This window comes from Passer montanus, unplaced genomic scaffold (genome assembly GCF_014805655.1).
Source record: "Passer montanus isolate IOZ18808 unplaced genomic scaffold, ASM1480565v1 scaffold66, whole genome shotgun sequence".
Taxonomy (NCBI): Eukaryota; Metazoa; Chordata; class Aves; order Passeriformes; family Passeridae; genus Passer; species Passer montanus.
Window position 1 is genome coordinate 2,760,542 of NW_024371704.1, and position 17,022 is coordinate 2,777,563.

At 41.9% G+C, this 17,022-nt stretch overlaps 1 protein-coding gene across 44 annotated transcripts in view; it reads right to left on the reverse strand.

Annotated features, from left to right (window-relative positions):
- MAP2 (microtubule associated protein 2) overlaps positions 1-17,022 on the reverse strand; it is a 225,864-nt gene that overhangs the window by 114,600 nt on the left and 94,242 nt on the right. The gene's annotated exons all lie outside the window — the stretch shown is intronic.

Below are 17,022 nucleotides of genomic sequence, written 5' to 3' on the forward strand. Positions count from 1 at the left end.
TAAAATGTTGGAGCAAGTCCAGAGGAGGGACATCAAGTTGATTAGAGGGCTGGAGAGAAGGCTGAAAGAATTGGGATTGTTCAGCCTTGAAAAGAGAAGGTTTTGGTATGACCTAATTGCAGTACCTGAAGGAAGCAGTAAGAAAGACTATAAGAGCATTGAGTGACAGAAAAAGGGGAATGGCTTCACACTAACAGAGAAGAGGTTTAGATTGGGTATTACGAAAAAATTCTTTATTGGGAGGGTGGTGAGGCACTGGAACAAGTTGTCCAGGGATGTTGTTGATGCCACATCCCTGGAAGAGTTCAAGGCCAGGTTGGGCAGGACTTGGAGCAACCTGGTCTAGCAGATGTCCCTGCCCACAGCAGAGGGGGCTGGAACTTCCTCTCTTCTTCTCTTTAAGGTCCCTTCCAACCCAAATAGTGTGTGATTCTATGGTTCTGATCAGCAGAGCACACACCAACAACATTGGAGGATCTGATTCTACTTGGTTCTAGTTTATAACAAAATGCCAAGTAGATCCTTAACAATTTAGGCTGTGGCTGACAGTGACACCCCTTAAAAGTAGGCAGTGCCCATACTGAGAAAAGGCATTGATCCTTGAACAGTTTATAACCAAATACAGACAAACAAAAGAGAGAAAAGGAAGCCCCAGTTGTTCCTATGTACCTGTATTTATGATGTAGAGTCTCTCTGCAATAATCAACTTGTCCTTCAGCATCAGTGCAGAATATGTTCAGATGTAAGTTACACAACAGGAGAGTTATCTATGTTTGTTCTTCCATAACCTGATTCCCATTCCCCAGCTGTTCCACTATTGCCTGCTCCCTGCCCCTGATTTTTGAGTATTTTATGTGGAATCATTTTCAAAAATAGTTAAGAACTGTGTTGTACTGTGCTATTGTACCCATTTTTTAAAGGTTATAAATTGAGGCTAAGTAAGATAAAAAGCCTTGCCTAAAAACATGCACAGCCTCTATGGTACATCAGGAAAGCACATGCAAGATTTTTGGCATTTCAGTCCAAGCTCTAGGGACAGAATCATTGCTCCTGCTTAGCTAAGGGCTGCAGTCTTTATAAGCAGCAAACACATCATATGGGCCATAGGCCTGAAGTTTATCTTAAGCTCCTTTAAAAGCACCGCTCATTATTCAAAGGAAAACGTGTGACCTTTGTGACATCTCTCTGGAAGGAGCTTTCATGTCTGCTGCTGCTGAGATTATTAGAAGACATGGTATTTTGGATGCAAGCTAAGAAATCCCAGTGCTTTGCTGCTTCTTATTCTAAGGCATTAAGAAACAGATTTCTCTGGGTTTTGTAGGAATTGGGGAAATACATGAAAACAGGAAATGAGCAATGGAGTGGCAGGGAGCTTTGTCCATCTCCTCCTTCCATGTCTCTTTTCAGATGCTGAAGGACCTCCCTCAGCTCCATTTTGATCAGAAAACATTGACTGGAGATTAAAGGAGGCAACAGCCAAACTAGAGATGTGGAAGGAATAAAAACTTTGCTCAGTTACCTATTACAAATGAACAGCCACTCCTTATTCCACCTTTCCTTCTGGGCACACTCTAGGGCATTTTGCTGAACAGCACCTTCTCCACCACAGAGAAGGCACACCTACTGCCTCAGGGACTGGCCATGGCGTGGTATGGTCTCTTTCCTGCTGGATGAGGATGGAGAATGTCAGGTGACACACCCTGCACACATACTCATTCCCTCCTCTGGGAGACTGTCTCCTCAGCTCTAAGTGTGTTTTGGGGAAGATGCTCCAAGACTACAGGAACAGGACTGGGTTTGAGCTTCCAAAGAAAGGGTGATTCCCTATGCAGTGATGAAATCAGTGGATATAGAAGAATACAGCTGCACCCCATCAATACAACTGCACCTGTCACTTGCACTTCTCTATGCTCACCTGGCCAGTGCTCTATCCTAAAGAGGTATATTGTTACCAGACCTGGCTCGGCTCAAAACAGGCACAGTGACCTAAATGGCACAGCTCTAGACTCTATCAGATGAGAATGTGACCTTAAAGCATAAGATAGTTTAGGTAGAACTCACAATTTGATCACCAATACAATACTTAAGACAACAGAACTGTCAGTATTCCTGGAAACTAAAAGGCACCTGAACTGACCCTCCTTGAGGTAAATCAGACAGTATTGGCCTTTATTAAGGTTTCATTCCTTCAAGCCCCTTGTATCCACATATGTTTAGTCCCAATTTTCTTTTAGTCTCTTAATACTGAGCTGGACCATTTCCCAGAAAACATATGCCATGTGAAGTAGCTCACCCCTACAAACTAATTAAAACAGTTTTTGAAATGAATTGCCTCTTGGCTGAGCACATTTTTTAATCTGTATTTTTCTCTCATTATTGACTGTCATGATCTTTTATGCAAGATCCCAGTCATGGTGGTGTTAACCCAAAACTCCTTGAGGGAACCACAGTCCTACTCTTTTGCCCAAAGAGCCCACAGGCATGTTCTCCAAGCTGTGCCACATCTCAGTTTAATGATCAGGATATTGGGAAACAAGAATCAAGGCTGAGACAGAGAAATTCAAAGGCTTCCTACCACATGTGTGTAGTCTGACTTACAAAGAACTGCAGCACAGTGCTCTACACTCAGGGAATAAAAAAAGGCACTTGATAGGAGAAGCTGCCACCAAAATAACATCACCTAAAATGTGTGTCTGAATTCTGTAGGGACATATGGTGTCCCAGCAACAGGCTCCACCAGAAGCAAATACGGACACAATTCATCCTGCACACGTGTGACAGTGGGGCCATAAAGTCTGTGAAACCAAAGACAGAATTAATCCCCTGTAACCCAGTATACGTGCTCTGTGTCACAAAATAAATAATCAATTTGCCTCAATTAGGCTACATCCTCCTGCTGTCACACAACCTCTGCTTGGCAACTGCACAGCTGGGTGAAAACAACCCCTTATGTATCAGTAACTAGTGCATAAAATTTTGCCATATTCCAGTATCTCAGTGGCCCGCTCTGTAAAGGTAGCCAGGGTATTTTCAATTCAGATGGATATATGAGATGGTATATTTTAGTCATCACTTCACCAGTAACATCTTGGAAAGATCAAGAGGATTTAACCAATTAGCCCAAAGCTCAAAAAAGTGAAACCAAGAAATGCCAAAATAAAGCCCGAGCACGTTCTTGGTATGAAGGTAATGGTTTAAAGCAAGAAAATAATATCCCAAAACAATTTACTGTATTTTTATGTAATAAATACACTGTAATATAATGATAAAAATGTAAAAAAAAAGTAAAAACGTGTAAAAATAAAATATAAAATAATAGTACAAAACAATTTACTGTATTTATATGTAATAAATACAAGTGTAATGCCCTTGTAATAAATTTGCTTCAGCTCTTTTCAATTCTTAACAGCCTATGAAGAAGCCTATGACTTGCTAACACTAGTCCAAAGGGGTATTTAATGCTAAGACACTAATGGGTGCTTAGATGCCTTGAGGGGTTGGAAGAGGGGACCTATTATTTTGGATAAACTGCATGTTGTGAATCACTTGTTCCAATCTTGTTATTCCTAGGAAAAAATAAGGTAACTAGTTAAAATAAACAAACAATCCACCCTAATTTTGCCAGTTACAGAAAAAAAAAAGAAAAAAAAAAACACCTAACTTGCAAAAGGTATTTAAAGGTATTTTATTACTGAAACTAAAAACTGAACTACTCTACACAAGAGGCAAAATCCTGCATGGTGAGGACTAGCATGTGTTTTGGCTTCCAGAGGTGACAAGCTAAAAGCCACCAGGGCACAAAAAGCCTAATTCCTACTGCAGCACATGCCCACAAACAGTAACTGTCTGTCAAGGCCAGCTATGGCTTCACTTCTGAAAATGAGACAACCATGCCTACTAGAAGTCTTTTTACTCTTTCCTATGGATCATTAAAAGTACCAACTCATGGAAAATCCTCTCCAAAAGTGACACAGGCAATTTAACAGGAAAGCATCCTCAAGTGGCAACAGCTAAAGAAGCTCACAAGAAAGTGAGAGGGGAGATAATCACTGTGGCCTGCCCTACAAATGTCATGAGCTCAAAACTTGCAACAATTTTCAGCCTTCTCCCCACAGCTGAAAAGGGGCCCAAATGACAAATAATAATTTCTAACATGTTAGGAAATACTGAAACACACAAAAGGGAGCTAAAAGCCATCCCCAAAGTCCACACCATTTTGACTGCATATGCTTTAATGTACCATTTGCAACCAGTCAATAAAACCATACAAATTTGTTTGAGTAGAACAATGAAAGTATTTCAGTGTAAGTTTAAGTTTTAGGTTGAGCCACACAGCCATGTATTGCTATTAAAACACTTGTAAGTAAGAATTTATTTTAAAGGGCCTTTTTGGTATTTTCCCCCACCATTTTACCTTTAGCATTCAGCCAGGTCCATCACAATTACTAAATTACATCGTTAAAATGATGTAAATATGTGACTTAGAGCACACATTCAAACACCCCTACACTCACACCCAACTGCACCTTAGTAACACCCAACTGCACCTTAGTATACCTTAGCTGATTAATAATGTATGGTTCAATATACTAATTTACTCCACTGAAGACGATCAACCAAGGAACAGACATCCCCAGCAAAATGCTGAGAGCTTCTCAGATGTAAGGGTTGTATTAAAGTAATATCTGTGGCAGCCATGAGCACTTTAGAGGAAATGGCAGTTTGGAAATAAAGCAAGCCAAAACTCTCCCACCTCAATTTAAGTGAATAATTAGAAGGTGAATTTTAGTTGTTAATATTAAACAATAGATTGTCCCATCCTGCCAACATTATTAATGTCACTTTTCAGCATAATGCCAGCCTCTGGCAAAAGGCTCTGCAGTGACAATTCCTATTAACTTTCCTCATCTTTATCTCACCTGTCACCTGTTAAAAAATGCATGTTTACTCCATCTTCTCCCTGAAGAAGTCTGACTGCAGCTGAGGTGAAGCGGTGTGTAAGTCAAGCAGGTCATGCCATCTAAGCTCCACTTTGTACAAGTCACTCTGCATGCTGTTTGAGCTGCCATCTGACATGCCTTCCTCCCCAGCTGCCTTGTGCCCTGCAGACAGCCTGCCCCTCCTTCCCTCTGCAGTGGCAGGGACCCCTAAGGGCCACTGTCCTCCAGCAAGAGCAGCCCTTCTGTCCTGGCTTGTACAAGACACCTTCTCTTGTCAGTACCTCAATTTGCCCCTGCACTCTCTTTACTGATCAAAGCAGGTCCTTGGGGGGCCAATCCAAAACCCATGGAAGGTGATAAAAGTTTTCACCTGAGTTCCAGCAGGTTTTGAACCATGTTCTCTTGGCAGTATCACACACTTCTCACAAGAAACACAGAGAGAAAAGGGGGAGAATCTGCTTTATACAATCCTGGGTTCCCCCACCAATAAGAAAAGGGTGGTCAGGAGGATCATTCTGTTACATCAGGAGTGTTTAGGGCCCAAGAGATGGTTTCAGAAAAGGGTGGTCAGAAGGATCACTCCATTACATCAGGAGTGTTCAGGACCCCAGAGGTGATTTCAGAAAAGGGCTGTCAGAAGGATCATTCTGTTACATCAGGAGTGTTCAGGGCCCAAGAGGTGGTTTCAGAAGTCCATCCTTTACAGAACAATGACAGCTACCAGCTGAAGAGACACAGTGGCAACATGGGACATGTCCTCACAGAAAGCATCTGCTTCCATCCTGGATGCTGTCATGCAGAGGGAGCTGTTGCTGAGTATTTGAACACCACCTCCAGTCCCTACTGGAGTGAGTTATCTCCCAAAAGGGAGCTCATGTCAAACCTGAAACCACACAAACCATCATACCCAAGTTGTATGATACCACATAGGTGTCACGTAACACCAAAATCTCCACAGACCTAAGAGCCAGCTTGACTGAGAAGAGATGTGGTCCCTGAGCAAAGAAAACTTCAATCTTTCTTGGGCATACATCAAAGTTCACAATTGTTTAATTATCCACAGCCCCTTAATACACCTGTGGGTGAAATGGTAGAGGTTTTGCATGCAGACAAGCCTTTAAGAGCTGACTGCACACAAACACACAAGTTTATGGCAAAATTAGATTATTTGAACTGGCACAACAAACCATGTTTACAGTGCATTGCACATCTGCCATTACATTTTTATTACTGTTAGCCCACCTGAAAACTCCTTCAAACCTCTTAACTCTTGCTAACAAACTTTTTACAGCATTCCCCAAAACATCCTCCACACCCAACACTCAGTCTCCTTGAAATCCTACTTTTTTTCCCCCCCTCCTAATATAAAGAAAAATCATTATATGTATTTTGGCTTTCAATACTTAATGCTCCAGCTATTGTTTAGATGGTCACTGTCTTCTGTTTAAAGCAAAGGGACCTATTAAAGTGCTGTGATTAATCAGGATGATAAATGTGGCAGTGAGGTCCCTGCTATAAATCACATTTCTTGTGCAGAAAGGCACTCACACCAAAACAGGGGGGAAAAGCTCATTTACCACTATTGTAGTAAGATTATTTTCTGTTTAAAAAAGTGGCAGCCTCTTTATTCAATAATGAATGCAGGCTGACCAGCAGTTTAGAGACCTAGTAAGACATGGTTAAAGATGATAATAAAACAAAGTTACCGTGTGTGAAATAGGACAGATGGCAGCCACATAATGGCCATCAAGTCTATTTAAACAGATAAGTAGTTTTCCTATGCCCAGCCCAGCTCTAGACATGCTGACTCAAAGGCTGGCTCTTGTCCCATGGAGCCCTCTAACCTAAAACAGGTGCAGAGGTCATGGGGTTTCCTTCCATGCTTTCATTTAGCAATTCACCCATTCTCTCCACCAAGCACAACACGAGCAGAGCCTGGGACAGATGCTCCTGCCCAGCAGTGATAAGCTACACCTCCGTGCCTTGCAAACACATGCTTCAGACCCAGGGACAAAGCAGCCCAGCTCTGGGAAAGGCAGGGCACATTGTGCTGGAAATGTGGCAGGCAGCCTGGCAAGTCCAGCGTTTCACTGGGGTCTGAGACAAGCTGCCATGGACAAAAAAAATTTAAAAAAAAAAGCCCATTTCACTTCAGAGATACAAACTTTCTGCACATCCAGGATCAGTGACAGATGCAGGGCAAAAGGGCCAGGAAACCAGTGTCAGCTGGGGTAGCCAGAGCCAGTGGGCTGCAGTGAATATTCAATGACGTGGATCAGTGAAAGACTTAATTCCTCTAAGCAGCCAAGGGGCTCAGATCCAAGGCCAGTTTCTGCTGTGGGGGAGCATTTTACCAAAAGCAAAAGCTGCTGATGACAAACCAACAGCCAGAGACAACCAAAAAACTGCAGGGAACACATTGGGGAGGCTGGTGAGAGAAACTCCATCAGAGATACCAGCAAATTTCTGTGTTGTCTGACAGGCCCTTCCCCATCAGACACTGCAAGACTGGAGCTTTTAATATTGTAAGGATTATTTCAATCCATAGGCTTAACCTTCCTACAGCAAACCTGCAGGGACAGTGCCACTGTCTTTGTGCTGGCAGGCAGCCCATCAGCCAGAGCCCTTCCAGCCAGCATTTCAGACAGGGCCAGCAGCTTCCTGCAGGAGCTGAGGGTCCCTGCTTCCCACCTCACCGACACCTTGCACTGCTTCATCTTTATAGATACCCAATGATCTCTGCCAACAGGATTGCTGGGAAATGAAAATTAGTTCAGTTCTCATCAACACTCATGGCTGCAAATCCTCAAAACCCTTTTTAAGCTTTGTCACAATATACGACTTTCTCACATCATAGTTTATTATACAACTATTTCTTTCTATTGATTTAAGGAGAAAGGAGCTAAACTGCAAGAAAGCATATTAGCATCATAACATGAATCCAAAGGTGGTTAAGAACCTAATAAGAAAATACAAGCTCTAAAAAGTGCTTTGTCAGCCATTAGGTTCTTAACCACAAAAAGGTGGTTAAGAACCTAATAAGAAAATACAAGCTCTAAAAAGTGCTTTGTCATTATGACTGCTTAACACCTGAAAGGCTTCAAAAAGTGTTTTTCCCTTATGTCTGCCTATCACAATCACTCTTTAACACCTGAAAACTACACGTGGTATTGGACTGTGAGTAGCCTGCCTAGAGGCCCATAAAAAGGAAGGCAAAACTGGTGCAAAGTACAGTATGGTGATGACCTATCCCATGCTTTTTTAAGTAGCCATATGACCTATGCTTTTTAAAGTAACCTTGGCTTTTTTCTAACTTTTCTCTACTTTTCTCTTTGCCTCTCTTACTATTAAATAAAAATATATCATTTTGGCATTTTTTACACAGATACTTATCTTTCTTTGCTCTTCTGTGTTTAAACCTGTTCATAACAGGTGGTAACTTGTTTTTGACAGAATGCACATGATCAACTTAGGCCTTTCATTACATTCAGTAAACTATTCAAACAGAAATACATGTGGAAAGAAGATGCTCACATCTGAGATTATCCTTCACTGCAAGCCTTGTCCAAGGTTTTTCAAGTCAGTCAATTCCGTAGTTGCTACTCTAGGCCCAGTATTTTTTAAAATTAGCTCAGTAATAATATTTCGTTCTATTTTTTACACAGAGATTTATCTTTCTTTGCTCTTCTGCGTTTAAACCTGTTCATAACAGGTGGTAACTTGTTTTTGACAGAATGCACATGATCAACTTAGGCCTTTCATTACATTCAGTAAACTATTTAAACAAATACATGTGGAAAGAAGATGCTCGCATCTGCGATTATCCTTCACTGCAAGCCTTGTCTAAGGTTTTTCAAGTCAACAGTCAATTCTATAGTTGCTACTCTAGGCCCAGTAAGAGTATTTTTTAAAATTAGCTCAGTAATAATATTTCAGAACACCTAAATAACCTGCCTAACAAGATAGAAACAATCATCTCCCCTCTGACAGATGTAGAAAGTTTTAAAACAACCCCATCCTAAAATATCCCAAACAGTGGGGTTTTATAAACTGAGTGAAAGAAGATACACTATTTTTTTCCTCTCCTGACACCATTGTTTTATATGCATTTCTATATTGTATTTGATTATACACATATATACACACATATTTGGTTACAGGAAGAAGCTTATCTGTTCCAGGAATTAGTCTGTCCATGGTACTTTACTGCAACAGATCTCATAAAAATATTTTTACCTCCAGCACTCCTTCACGGATATTAGATAGAGTTTGTTTTGGTATTTCTCATGCCCATTTGGATATTGCAGAAAGGAATTTTGTAGGTCACAACAATGTTATCACAAGGGCTATCTGTAATAAAGAGCGCTCAGAAAGTGCAAACTCAAACAAAATGTAGGTGAACATGTGGACACAGATGCAATGATTTGACTGTGTCCCCTTTTGTACATCTCACTACTTTTCTCCACTGTTAATGAGAGATTGGTATTTTAGGGGGGAAATCACAAATATTTTTCAAAGCCATTCACCATGGCTGAATACTTATGTTTGCCTTGCTGGGCTCCAATTAACCTTTAACATATGAAGAACATTAACAACAAAAAAGTTTTGGGTTGCACAGCCAAGAAGTATTTTGTAGCATAGTTGCAAACCACAATCCAAAAGGTAACTGAGGTGGCTCTGGTGCTCAAGACATGTCTGAAGCAAAACCACAGGTGGCTTTGGTGCTGGAGACATCTCTGAAGCAGAATGACAATCATCTACAAGTTGCCTATAAAGGATATGAGAACAGCCCTAAGCTTTCTGTGCCCTTTTTCAAGCACAGCAGCAGAAGTTAGAGGAATTTTTCCTGCACAGATCTCTCTACAACTGAGAGGAGAAAGAACTAATATGACCTTCAGCAAAAGGCACAGATGTGGCCTCCACATGTGGTGGAGAACTCCACTACCAGCATAGGCACAGCAGAGTCAGGAGGCGTTTCTTTGGTCATGTGCAGACCCTCCTGCCTAAAGACATCCACGTCCAACTTGTGCAGACAAACCACAGCAATACAGCTGTGCCTTCTGACCTGCACCTGGGCTGCCAAGCACAAGTGCCCAGGAGCAGGAACTGTTAGATTCAACACTCCCTTCTGCTCTGGTTCCCTCCATTCCATATGCTAAGTAAGATTAAACATGTTGTGTTTCCTACAGACACACAAAATGAGACATGACAGCACACAAGAAAAGGTAGGCTCAAGGCTTTGCTCAATCTGTAAATAGCCTTCTAAAGTAAAAGTTGCAGGACAACAACACTGAAAATAACAGGACTTCACCACAATAACAATATGCCCACCCAGACACTCCCAAGAATCCAACCTAGCCAGTTCCATGAACTAAGGGCCATCCCACCACATTGAACCAACAGGTTTATTATGAAGATCAAAATCTCTGACTACTCTGCTCTTACACCTACCCACCCACTCCAGGAGTTGCAAAACACAACACTTAGGGGACACAGCAGAATTAATGGGAACCAAGAGACATGCATCCATTCAGACGATAGTGCCAGGCAACCACAGAGAACTCTGTCTTTGCTGTGTTTGTTTTCTTCTCTTTTGATTTTGTTTCTTCGGGGATTTTTATTCTTTAGCAAGTTCTTTCAAGGAGTTATTTATGGTTTGCAAACTATGAGCTGCATGGATGCCTTACTTGTGTCATGGAGCATGGTTTCCATCTCTTTTGTTCTATAATTAATCACTGAAGTGCTCAAGTTTCCCCCTTGTTACACACACATTGGTATTTAAAGTTTTCACACACCAGCTAGTATACAACTGTAAAACTCCTCTTAGTTGAATACATTAGTCTTGAATTTACCTTTCCATAATGACTTCCACAAGCGTTTGCTGAAAGCCATGTTTACTAATGGACACTAAATACCAGGAACCTGAGAGTGAGCTCATTCATTTAGACCCTCAAGGGCATTTCTTTCAGGGAAGGTTGTCGCAGTGAGCAGCTCTGCTCATGCCTCACTCTGACCTTACAAGTACTGCTGCTCTTATTATGTAACACCACCACTACAAATAATGGCATCAATTCTTACTTTAGAGATTGTTAATATGCTTAGCTGCACTGCAGCCATACTTCATGGCAGCTGTCCAAGAAGAGGACTCAATTCTCCTAGGACTGCACATCCACCCAAGAAGGAACCAAGCTTCTGCTCAGAGGGACATCAAGAGCAGCTCTGAGTACAGCGAGCCCACAGCAACAGGTGCTGAGCACAAATCTCTGTGGAGCCCAGTGGGTTCTGGAAAGAGAGGTCAGTCCTTTCTGTATATGCATAGGACTGTGGGATATGGGGGGATCACAGAATTTTAAAGCTTAGCTTTCTGTCTTTTCTAAGGGCATTCAGCACGTTACTGAGGTTCTCAAATCTGTAGCTTTAATTTCTATTACGTGTATTTAAAAAAAAATAAATATATAGATATAGATATATAGATATATATCAGCATCATCTTGACTCATTCTTTGGCTTCAGTTTTATCGTCATTTTGCTAAACCCACAAAAAGATTACCCAACTGTTGTCCTGCCATTTAGAGATCCAGAGATACAGGTAGGAGCTGCACACTGGCTCTAGCAGAGTATGTATTCAGTAAGGTGCTCACTGCACCTAAGCATGTTACTGAGGTTCTCAAATCTGTAGTTTTAATTTCTATTACGTGTATTTTAAAATATATATATCAGCACCATCTTGACTCATTCTTCGGCTTCTAACGTTCCTTCAGTTTTATCATCATTTTGTTAAACCCAAGAAAAGATTACTCAAATGTTGTCCTGCCATTTAGATATCCAGAGATACACGTAGGAGCTGCACACTGGCTCTAGCAGAGTATGTATTCAGTAAGGTGCTCACTGCACCTTGTTTCACTGAAAAGTGAATTATGTGTATTTCCAACTCCCTATGAATATCAAAGAGACACAGCATCAACAGTCAGACTACACTGGACTTTGCCAGAAGCCTGGGAAAGCCACTGGAGCAGAAAGTCATTGGGTCCAGGGTCTGTCCCCACTGGATAGGTGACCATGAGAGGGGCTGACCACCTCTGTGGATGGCCAGGATTCCACCTGGCTGTAGCTCCAGGATGAGGCCTGGCAACACAGACTGTCTGGCATGCACTGAAATGCAGCAACAACTAAGCCCAGATTTAGTATGCATTTATCAATACAGGTATCAGCCATCTTGATTCATCACAAACTTGGTTTACACCCCATTGCCAGCATGGAAGAGTCTAATGGCAATTCATCCACCAGGCCACCATAATCCCACTAAAAAGCACTGAGAAGGGGTTTGGATCAATGCAAGTAAATCCACCCTTCAACAGATCTCAGTTAAACTGTTGCAGCTATGGAAATCCTAAAGCAGATAGTTCTGTTCTAAATTAAGAAATGTTAGTGAATGTCTCCCTTCTTTAGCCCCTGCCACAGACAAGTTCAGGTAGACTATGACTGCACTGCTGAAGCCCAACAGCACAGGCTGGTTTTTAGACTGTGCAAAGGCAGAGCCTGATTAATCTCCATGTCGTTACAGCCCTGTGCTGTCCACTTCTGCTGCCCTTTCTCCATGATACTTCAGCCTCAAGTAGTTTAAAAAACAGGGCGGGGTGAGGGTGTAGAAAATCCACCCCAGCAAGAGAGACTTCTAAGCCTGTGAAACTCCAAATCAACTCCACTGACATCTTATACTGCAAATTATCAGGTCAGAAATGCCAATAAAGCCCCTCCCAATGCTCAGAGAAGGTGTAGAACACAGTTGGCAAGAGAGCAGCAGTCCCCCTGGCCTGTGCAGTGCTGCCAGAAGCTCTGTGGGGCCTGACAGCACCCTGACCAACACTACAGTGCAGCTGCACAGGGATGTACAGGCAGCTGAACACTGCTCCTGGCACTACAGGGCAGTAAGAACCAGAGGCTTTCTCCAGAGCAAAAATGAGACACCAATTCAGCACAATCTCCTCTCTGCTGTACTGCCTATGCTTGGACTGTGCTGCCTGTGCTTGCAGCTGGCAGTGATTTGTCAAGGAACTTTCCACAGAGACATGTCGTGACCTTGTTTCCACATCTGTACTTCAAACACGTGAAATAAATGTTTGAGGATGTGCAAGTCCCCAGAGCTGTCCGTATCTTCTCCTTCTCCCCAGACAAATTCAGGGCTATGAATTCTACCAAAAGATCAAGCTTTTCAGTATCAAATGCTACCGTGGTGAGGAGCAGCAGAGTGCTCAGGTTCCTTTGGGCATGTGGAAGGAAGCAACTTGGGAACCACAGAGACAGAGGCAACTGGATGATACAGAGGCTTTTATCCTGTCACTTAATACACACCTCTGATCTTTCCCCCACTGCTCTCTGTTCCTGTCTCCAGCAGTCATGAACCCCTTCCCCTTGAAAATGAAAAAGCAAAGAAAGGTACCTCCTTACATGTGTCATTTTCTTTTAGCCAATTAAGGCATACATTTGCATTTTTAAGCAAAATATCCACACCAAATAAGAAAAAGTAGAGATAAAAGCAGTTTACTAACCACATATACACTGAAAAAAATCAGCTTATCACAAGAACTGGGATGACTCAGAAAATAAATGTAAATAGCTTCTGTGATTTAGCACCGACTGACACCCAAGGTATTAAAATAAATTGCCCGTGATTTCTCGCAAGCTCCATGCTAATGCACCCCATAAAAGGTCAGTGATAACAGCAGCAGTGCATAACTATCTAGAGGCTTCACTTGGTGGCAAATAATGAGATGAATTGTCTCCTGACCAGGATGGGGAAGGAAGTTAATCTGCACCCCCAGCCTTTCAGGGAATGTTCCAGGGTTGTAAAGCATGAGTCAGCAGCACTGCTGCTACAGAGGATTTTCCTAGCATGCTACTGGCAGCACAGACTGCCCTTCACAGCTTTGGTATGCCAGCTGAGTGTCCATCAGGAAACAGCCATTCTTTTGTATGAAATAGGACAGATTAATTGATTACTATTTATTCATTAACATCTTAAATCGCTGACCTCTATGATCATAATGTAATTCAATACAGCAAAGAAGAAAACGTTGATGGGTGAAGCTGGGAGAAATCAAATTTTAGTAAATGTATTTTAACCTTTTCATTGTTACTGCTACTGCTGTAATACCACAAACACCTTTGTTACTGCAGCCAAGACAAAACCCACCATCCTAAATCTCGTGACCGAATTTCACAGCTTCCTGTAACCAAGGATCTCAATCATTTTGCAAATTGAGGTGAATACTTCTCCTGAGAAATACATTGGCATTTCTTTGCCTGTTTTAGGGACCAAGAAAATAAGGAAGAGAAAGAGGACGCAAACTTTCAGGAATTAACCTGGCAGTTTCACAGCCATTCACAGGAGCCACAGGCCTGCACCTAATCAGGTGCACCTTCTTCCTCCAGTTGAGGCCATGTCAGCCCAGCTCCTGGTCCAGCTCATCCTCCATTGGATCCCTGCTTTAATGATAATTTTCTTGACAGGTTACACAAGGTCCTTTCTAACACTACTAAACCAAACTTCTGTCTAACTATCCCTAGCTTTTAATATTCAAATGTAGCTTGATAGAGAATTAACGACAGAAACTTTTTTCCCTAGAAACGAAAAACAAAATTAAACTGAATTCTTCCTTTACATGAAGAAAGCACTGCCATAACCTCACCACTCAGTGTCTGTGACCTTCCAGACAGGCAGCACATGCACACAATGGCCAGAGCAGCTCTAGAGCATGCTGTGCCCTGCCCAGCTGGCAGCACACAGCCATATAGAAACTGGAATAGTGGAAGCTCTGGCATGGGAGGAGAGGCCACAAGATACAAATCCATATGAAAGAACTTTCATCAGGATGTATCAGCTCCAGTCTTAGTCACTGAAAGTTTTATGTAGATTATGTTCTCTGCAGCCAGTAACTTTTGAGTCCCCTGACCAATTTCAGCCTGTTTTGTTACAGGTAGCTGCTTTCCTCTAAGTCCCATGAAAACTGACATTCAAGTAGAAAAAGCAGATCCTGCAAGTGACCCTGCTGACATTGCAGCTGAAAGAAAAGTCATAATACAGGACCCTTATTTGCCACCAAACCGTTTGCCTAGGAGACAGTCTTTCTAATCAGTAAAAGAGCAGAGAAATCATCACTGAGAACTGCTCACCATCAAGCACAAGACACAAATCAAAGGCAGCACCATTCACTCCAATGCTCAAACCACTACTTGTTCCATGTAGGAACAGGACAACACAATATCAGTGCTGCTGATCTAACCCCAGCAAACAAAGCAAGGATGTTTAGACCCAGCCTAGAACAGCCATAAAGCCTCCTTACCTCCTCTGTGAGGGTCATTAGGAGCAGGGCTAAAAACCAGATGAGCATCTCAGGGCAGGGGCAGACAAAGAAGCCCCAATTCACCCCTGAAGCTGCTCCCTGCAGCAGAGCCCTGGGGCAGAACTGACCCCAGTGCTCCCTCTGGATGCCTTTGGCTCATTTGGTCACCATGTCATATGTCTAATGGAAGGTGAGTGCCAAACATCACGTCACCCTGGGTGAATGCCTGGGAGCCCACACGCTCTAACCCAGCACACCTCATTGCTGCTAAACACCCTGGCTTCTGTTGCCTTTTGTATCAGCTAACAAAATGTTTTTCCTTTGATATTCTTTTTCTTTTGATCTCTTTTTCATATTCCAAGCCAACCCCGTGGCCACAGGATTTTAAAATCCTGTCAATCTAGAATTAAATCTCTTCTTACAGCTAAGTGCTCCTTTACCTCTTCGTCATGAAAATTATATTGTTTGAAATAATTTCCATTTTTGCCAGTATAACATCTCATTTTCTTCTTTGTAGCCCAAAGGAATGAATTGTAACATGCATCTTAAAAACACAGATAAAAGGAGGAGGCCAAAATGACTGCTAAATCAGAAGTACAAAAAAAAGTACATGTATTTTTATATGTAGTAAAAAAATCCAGTCTCCACCAACTCTGATTTAATAACAAACAGCTGATGCCCTTTGTTTTTAGGATACCACAGAGGACTGATAAGATGCTGTGCACAGGAGATAAGAGATATTTCCATAGCAGATGAAAATCTGCTGGAATCTGAAGGGATCACATTGCCAAAAAATTGGACTCTTTATCCACAAATACTATAAAAACTAGGCAGTTCTACTTGTCTGCTAACAATGCTATCATTTCTATTTGTGAGAGAGCCTTCCCTTCCCCTTCTCCAATGCTGCAGCAAAACCTTGGATTCTGACATCAAGCCCAGCATGCAATATTAGTCCTTGAGACAGAGTTTGCAAAACATTAATGAAATCAGAATGAGACTGCAGTTTGGCTTCTTGCCTTGGACAATGGAAGTGAAATTAACAGTAGAGGGAAAAGAAGGGACTTGCTCTCAGCTAAAATCAAATCACTGAATGCATTTTTCACAAATTAAAGCTTTTTAAACACTATTTACTACAGGCTTTTCTATTTCAATGAGTCTAGTGATAACTGATACTAGGAGGAAACAGTATTAAAAGCAGCTAAGATAAACTAGCAAGTAAAGAATTCCTTTCAAGAATTTTATTCAGCTAGAAAAATCTATGAGGTAAAAGCCTTCTGCCAAAGATAGAAAAACTGCAAGGGCCAAGAGAATGGAAGGATGTGTAGAAAAGGGAAACAAATAAGAGAATTGTATATAAGATAACAAGAGAGACAATATCTGGAAAAATTCACAATGCTTTCCCTCAGGAAACAGCATCAATCAAGCAGTCCTATGGTTCAATGATATTGATTATTTATCACTTTTCTAAGGCATGCTTTGCTGTTGGCAGTGGCCCACACCTTTGCCAGTGCCCAGGTTCTGGCTTGGGATTCCTCCCTGTCTGGGGAGCCACAATGGCCATTTCAGGAGCCCAGGCTTTCTTAAAGACTGAAACATAATCACCTTTCCAGAAAAAAATTGTGGGGGTTTTTTTCAGGTTTTTAAAAGGCCCCCTAAAACTTCAGACTAAAGACACATGAATATTGTGATTGCATTCCCTCCAGGTCCAAATGCAGGCCTAAGAAATATGATCACCTGTA